The 7,341-nt window shown below is 48.6% G+C and overlaps 1 long non-coding RNA gene across 2 annotated transcripts; it reads left to right on the forward strand.

Moving 5' to 3' along the window:
• Positions 1-1,455: 1,455 nt before the first annotated feature.
• On the forward strand, positions 1,456-5,521 carry LOC146753201 (uncharacterized). 2 transcript variants are annotated; one of them, XR_014940166.1, is made up of 3 exons: positions 1,456-1,641; positions 2,391-2,434; positions 4,080-4,221. It is a non-coding gene; the product is annotated as an uncharacterized LOC146753201 (long non-coding RNA). The 2 variants fall into 2 exon arrangements; XR_014940165.1 differs by lacking the exon at positions 4,080-4,221 and adding an exon at positions 5,035-5,521 and having other exon boundaries at positions 1,459-1,641.
• The last annotated feature ends 1,820 nt before the right edge of the window (positions 5,522-7,341 follow it).

A 7,341-nucleotide genomic window follows, 5' to 3' on the forward strand; every position in this document is an offset into this window, starting at 1 on the left:
CTCTGAGCACACAGTTATTTTGAGCTCCTCTTCTTCCAGTGGCTCGGATGAGCAATTCTGAGAGATATGCAGAATGGGGATGGCTGTGCTGCTGCTTCCTTTTCTGTCTTAGCTGTGGTTTTCCCTTGCAGGGCACAGTTCTCTGCCTGGGCCCAAGTCTGTGTGGGTCTCTCCATCCACAAAGCTGCTCACCGTGCAGGCGGCACAGGCTGAGAGGAGAGGCCAGAGCAGCTCTCCTGTTGCAACACGGAGCAGCAAGATACAAGTGGAGGAAGGGCCTGCAGCTGTACTGAGGAACTTCAACGCAATCATTGATTTTCCATCTGAAAGATAAAGAAAGAGGAATTCCCTTTCCAGCCCCTACCATCATTGTTCGGATGATTTTTATTGGTTTATTTTTTGTCCATTATATCTTTGAGGATTCAACTAACACACAGTTGCCCTATGGCCTCAGTGGAGCCACACAAGGTGCCTTTCCTTCCTGGTTGGGCAGGCAGTCACAAGATGCAGAAAGCCACGCTGGCGTCTATCCTGTTCTGTGCTGGCTGTACATGGAAATCTTGGGGTTTTCATGATTTCAGGGCCATGTGCCTGAAACCAATTGTGCTTCTCCTGTAAGCAGAGCTGTTGGTCAGACTTGCTGGCACTAGAAATTAAAGGTGGCAGTGAGCTGAGGCCGAGGAGGTGTTAATGTAAGAGTCAGGGATGCTTTTGAGCTTCCCTTATAACTGTACGGTTCCTCAGAAAGCAGTTACGCCTGCCAGCTCCTTTCCTGTCCGGCTGTGGAGCCTTTGCTCACATGCTCCGAATCTTGCTTGAAATCATTGAGAGGAATGTAGCCAGCAGGACTTGAGGGCTGAGCTGTAGGAATGGAAGCATCCTCTGCTGTTTGAAACAGAGGGTGTTTCTAGGCTGTGTTTCAGCAGAAAGCAGGCAGTGGCGGGAACAGGCAACTATTGGCAAGGGTTCGGTGCAGCTCTTCCCTCACCCTGCACCACGACTGACAGCATGCTCTGTTTTCTCTCTCCAGACCAAGTTCTCCCAGTAAGAGGGCAGAGTCAGCAGCTGGCAGTTGGCGTTCCTACTTCTGCCTGGGCAAACCATCCCCTGTGGCCAAACACCAACTGCAGAGCAGTGCCAGGGAGCCCTCTGAAGCAGAAGTCGTGGTCCTGGCAGGTAAGGGTGCAAATCCAGCTTTCAAAACACTGCTTGTCAGCAACACAGGTAGAATTCATGCTTTCAGTGGGCTTGTACCTCCTTCTGGCATTCAAGCCCGTGCCTGACATCTTTGTTTGACTCCTGTCTTTCCCAGATGAGTCTCACAAGCTGCTTGAAACCTGCTTGACAGGCAGCACCAAGCCTTTGCCTCCTTGGACAGTGAAAGTTTGACGCTAAATGCTGTGTATCTACTCTTTCCAGGTGAATCGATCCCTTGCCAATACAGGAACCCACCAGCAAGTTGCAATGATGCACGTTGTGCTTCCATCAATGGAGTGCAGTTAGGATGCATGAGTCACTGCAGTTCCAAGGACAGCCTTCCACGTGACAGCAATGATGGAGAGAAGGATGTTTGACCTATTCAGTTTTGGGCCCCTCCCTGCAAGAAAACCTTGCGGTTCTGGAACGTCTTCAGCTACGAAGGTCGTGAGGGGTCTGGAGCACAAACCTTACGAGGAGCTGCTGAGGGAACTAGGATTGTTCAGCTTGGAAAAGAGGAGGCTCAGGGGAGACCTTATAACTCTCTATAACGTCCTGAAGGGAGGTTGTAGTGAGCTTGGGTTTGGCCTCTTCTCTCGTGTTATCAGTTATAGATCTAGAGGGAATGGTTTTAAGCTGTGCCAGGAAAGATTCAGGCTGGACATTAGGAAATATTACTTCCCCTAAAGGGTATTCAGGCATTGGATAGCACTGCCCAGGGAGGTGGTGGAGTCACCGACCATGGGAGTGCTCAAGAAACGTTTGGATGTTGTGTTGAGAGGTATGATTTATCCGGGAAGTATTGGTAATGGTTGGACCAGATGATTTTGTAGGTCTTCTCCAACCTTGATAATTCTGTGATTCTGAGCTGAGAAACTTTTCTTGCTCAAGTCCAGCTTCCAAGCTTAACCACCTACAATGAAGTTGATGTCGTTTTTCTGGTAGCCCTCAAGACAGTGTCCGCATTTACCCAAAATCAGGAGGTAACCAGCTGCAGTGAAGTGAGCAATTTCAGTGCCTATTTCTGATGGTGGCAATGAGTTCAGAGGTCACACTTAATTGACGGTGCCTGTTTCCATTCTGACAAAGGATGTAGTTGCAGCTGACTTCCCGAGGCTGCCATACGTGGTGGTGACGCAGCCTTGGGCTTCTGCGTTTGCATGACTCCCACCTTTCCTTTCTGTGTCTTGCAGGTCAGCTGGTGCTGGAAGCGGCCGGTATCTGAGTAGGAATGAAGGTGAGTGCAGGAGCAGCTGCTGAGGGGAGGAAGGAAGTCCATGCTAATGAGCTCTGAAGCATCTGCAGGTCCAGTACGAAAGGAGGCAGCAGTGATGCAGGGGGCTCCCCAGCAGGAAGCTGTCTGATCCAAATGCTTGCTGAGAGTTTGGAAGCCCAAGCCCTTATGGTCTCTGTAAGGGTGGCTAGTAAAAAGATGTTAACCAAGATGGTGGTAAATAGTCAAAGATTATTAGCAAAGGAAAACTCACCAATGTTGGTGCCTTGACCAGAAAGCTGAGGCAGTCTCAACTGGGGAGCAGTCTCCAAGAGATTCTGCCTTAGTGGTGGTCAGCCTTTAAATGAGGTGAGGTCTCAGAAGAGGTGCAGTCGAGGTCCACCCCTTCTGGGAGCACAGCTAGATTACTCTCACCTGTGCTCCCGCAGCTGACCCAACACTTGCCTCAGCTGATTAATCAGAGGTTCAAGCTGTGATTTCCCATACAGTCTCTAAGCTGAAGACAGCATCTCCTTGATCTGATGGTGGTGTGCCTGAGTGAGGGAGTGATCCAAGCTGGATGCAAAAGAGTCATCTTAATTTCTCTCCTATTTTACTTCAGATGACACCTATTGGGTGTTGGTTTCTTAAAATTTGGATCTAGGAGGTGGCCTCTCCCTTTGCTTCTGGTGAAAGCACAGATGTGCAGCAGGAGTAGAAGACAAAGAGGTTTTCTTGGTGGCAGCAACACCAATTATTTGATTCAAATGTAGAACTGTGATGAAGATAGTGAAGAACAGATCTGCCTCAAAGACATGCTTGATCACATAAGGAATGAGCATGTGATCCAAGACAGTCAGCGTGGCTTTAGCAGGGGAAGGCCATGCCTAACCAATCTGGTGCTCTTCTATGATGGAGTGACGGCATTTGTGGACAAAAGGAAGGAAACTGATGTCATTGACCTGGACTTGAGCAAGATCTTTGACATGGCCCTCCACCACATCCTTATCTCTAAACTGGAGGGATGTGGATTTGACAGGTGGACCACCAGGTGGGTAAGGGATTGGTTGAAAGGCCACAGACAGAGGGTGGTGATTCATGGTTCTGTGTCCAGGTGGAGGCCAATAACAAGTGGTGTCATCCAGGAGTCTGTCTTGGGACCAGTGCTTTTTTACATGGTTATCAGTGACACCAGTGATGCAATGGAGTGCACCCTCTGCTGTTTGCTGAGTGGTGCGGCTGATGCAGTGGAAGGAAGGGATGCCATTCAGAGGGAGCTCAACCGAGAGGTTGGCCTAGGTGAATCTAATGAGGTTGAACACAGCAAAGTGCAAGGTTTTGCACTTGGGCTGGAGGAATCCCAGGCATTTCTACAGCCCGGGAGGAGCAGTCCTTAAGAGAAGCCCCGCAGAGAAGGACCTGGGGGTCCTGGTGGATGAAAAACAGAACGTGAGCCATCAGCGTGCTCTTGCAGCTCAGAGAGCAAATGGTCCCCTGGGCTCCATCAGAAGAGGGGATGGCCAGCAGGGACAGGGAGGTGATTGATCTTCATGATCCTTGAGGTCCCTTCCAGCCCGGGCCATTCTATGATTCTGTGATTACACTCGCTGTCAGAAATAACGGCAGCTCTACAGAAGCTTGTTTTTTCTTTCTTTTTCTGGCTTTGAAGGAGAAGGGGTGGAGCAAGGGGAGACCCACTGGTCATTTGTTACCTCATGAACAGGATGGATTCTGCATTGACTGTGAAAAACCTGGGCTAGTAGCATGGGCATGTTTCAGGCTGGACTCTTCTTTGGCTGCTTGGTTTCCTTTTGGCTACAGGGAGACAGCTGTCTAAAGGTGTGTTTTCAAACCCACTCTCCAAAACCATGTTTCATTGTTGCAGGTGGTTCAGTGAGCTCTTGCAGTGCAGATGCTGTAGTTTGCTGTAGAATCTGAATGGTTTCTGTTCCTAGGGGAGGACTGGGAGGAGGTAGTGAGAAGAGAATTCAATGCCTAAGGGGAGGGGAGATCGGGGATTGGTGGGAGAGGGAGCCAGTAGGAGGGAGAGAGGAGTTGGGCGCAGGGTGATGGTAACACCCCTTTGTGATGCCATAATGCCCCTTTGTGACGTCATAATGCTTCTTTGTGATGTCATAATGCCCTTTGTGATGTCATAATGCTCCTTTCTGACATCACGATGCCCCTTTCTGACGTCACGATGCCCCTTTGTGATGTCATAATGCCTCTTTGTGACGTCATAACAATCCTTTGTGACGTCATGATGCCCATTTGTGATGTCATAATGCCCTTCGTGACGTCATAATGCTTCTTTGTGATGTCATAATGCCCCTTTTTGACATTATAGTGCCCCTTTGTGACATCATAATGCTTATTTGTGACGTCATAATGCCCATTTGTGACATCATATCACCCCTTTGTGATGTCATACTGCCCCATATGAAGTCCAGGCAGAGTCAAAACTTATGGACCTGCACGAGGATCACTTTCAAGACAGTGGCTCTGTTGCTTGAAGCTTATTTGCTTCGTCCTGCCGCCACTCTATTACCAAGTATCAACAACCTCTTGCATGATTCAACTTGCAAACGTTTGACACTAACCCTTGTGTTTCTGTGCCTTCCTAGATAATTCGAGCCCTTGTCAACCCCAAAGATCCAAACCAAGTAGTGATGTGCAGTGTGTTTCCATCAATGGAGAGTTCTTATTAAGCACAAATCGCTGCAATTCGGATGACAGCCTTCCACGTGGTAACAGTGATGGACACAAGGGGCTCATCCACGTTCATGCTCTCATATCTCCTGGCTCTGCTGAAGCTCCTGACCTGAGCCTGCCAGACACCACAGTCACCTGCCTGGATTGTGACCCAGCGCCTTTGCAGTGCTGCCCATCCCAAGCACAGCCCGAGTGCCCCAGCAGCAGCACCACCATGCAGGAGCAGGTCAGCATCAGTGAGGTGAAGCTGAGCATCTTAGATGGGGACTTAGAGTCAGGCTGCCAGTCCCAGGCACCAGGCAGCAGCACCAGCTCTGAGCCACTCTCATCTTGACAAGAGGAGTCCCATCTTCACCCTTGACCTCTCAAGCCCTCCTGTCTTTTATTGAATAAAGTCACTCTCATGCTCAATCATCGCCTTGGCTGCATTCCGAGTCTTCATTCACAGGGATTGGGATGAATGCAACAAACAGCAAGGCAGCTCGGCTTGCAATGCTATGGCTGTGGGGTTCGTGCAGGCAGAGCTCTGGGTTCCCATTTTGCATGGCTTTGGGATGTCAGCAGCAAGATCTCTACCATTTTGTATGGCAGCAAATAATCTCTAGCATCCAGGTTGCTGCTCATGATAATCCCAGTCTTCCTGGCTGTCGCTTTGTGGTACCTTTTAAAGCCTTTTGATACTCTTTGATGCCTTGGCTGCTCCCTAACACCTCTGTCCTCCTGCCATGTTGACTCATGTCTCCCACTTTGAAGCTGGCTTTGCAGATCATCTCCAGCCCTGTCATCATCACGCTGCAGCAGGAGGTGCTCACCTGGCCCAGTGTCTGGCAGTGCTGCTTGTTCTGCAGATGAGCAGCTGCCTCCTCATCTCTTCAGCTACAGTAGTTTTTCTCAGGGCAGTTAGATGCAGTCACGCTCCTCTGGATTTGGTGTGTTAAATCCATGCTGCATGGCAGCAGTCAGTGCAATACAAAGGCGTTCTGTGTGCCACAGCATTTCTCCAGGGGCTGCCAAAGGTAGAAGCACAACACAGCACCATCCTTCTGACAGTAATGTCTGTGAGTGTTAGACATGTGAGCACTGCATCATCCCCAGCGTGTCAGTGCTTTTCCACACCAACCTGACTCTCACACTCTGCACTGAATGTAACTCTGCTCTTGTGGAGACAAATGCTTTCTGTCACATCCTCCATCCCTGCAACCATTTGCCGGTAGGCAGCTCTTGCAGAAGAATCAAGCAGCAGAACCTTGTGCTCACCCTACAGCATGCAAATGCTATGAAAGCAGAAATAACCTGGCATGCTCTGGGTCTGCAAGGCTGCACAGATGGGAGAGGTAGATTGTGGTTTTGCAGTGGAAGTTTCCAGTATTTTCAGTACATAGTGTAGGCCCTAACTGAATGTATAACCCTCTTGTAAAACAGCTGTATAAGTAGTTTTTCCACCGAGAAAGTTGCTGAACAGAATTAAGTTCAGACTGGGGGCATTCTGACATGGGTAGAATTGAGACAAGCACAAGATAAATACACAGGGTGGGTAGAGCCCAGCACAGGACAGAATGAATGTACTGACTTTTGGAAACATTGCCCTTCTCTGTCCGCAGAAAAGTACAAGGCAGACCTAAAAACAAGAGGTTGGTAATTGACCTTCTATGGAAATGAATCCTAGCCACAGTCTCGAGGAGTCTGTGAGCCTGAGATGCTCAACCAATGAGAGCCATGAGAGCATCACCTGCAGTGGGTTTAGGGCACAGAACAGAATTGATTTCACTGACTGGTGTGCAGTTTCTCCCTTGCCAATAGGGGATGTGCGCGCAGTATTGCAATAATGAATAAGCACTGCTGCTATCGCTGCCATCTTTGCCTAACTAGAAATCTTTGACTTTGAGAGTTTCTCACACAAGGGGAGAGGGTAAGAAAGTAAAGAGGCACAGAAAACTAAGGGAAACTGCTCTTCTTTATCTTATCTATAAAAATTGATACGATGCTGTTGTGCATTTTTTTTAATTTTATTTTTAATTTTTTGCTAATGTCAGTTAGATTGTTTTAAAATATCCACACACCAAAATCTGACTACCAAGCAAATGTAATGAAAATGAAATGAAGGTGAGTTAGTGGAAAGCACAAGGCCATATTATATTGGGCTCTAGCAAATTTACAGGCAGTCACTGCACGAAGAGGTAGATCTGAGTTGCACATTATATGATTCCCACAAAGATTAA

Source organism: Coturnix japonica, unplaced genomic scaffold (assembly GCF_054131305.1).
Source record: "Coturnix japonica strain WE unplaced genomic scaffold, WE-NBRP24 Scf039, whole genome shotgun sequence".
In the NCBI taxonomy this organism is placed as follows: Eukaryota; Metazoa; Chordata; class Aves; order Galliformes; family Phasianidae; genus Coturnix; species Coturnix japonica.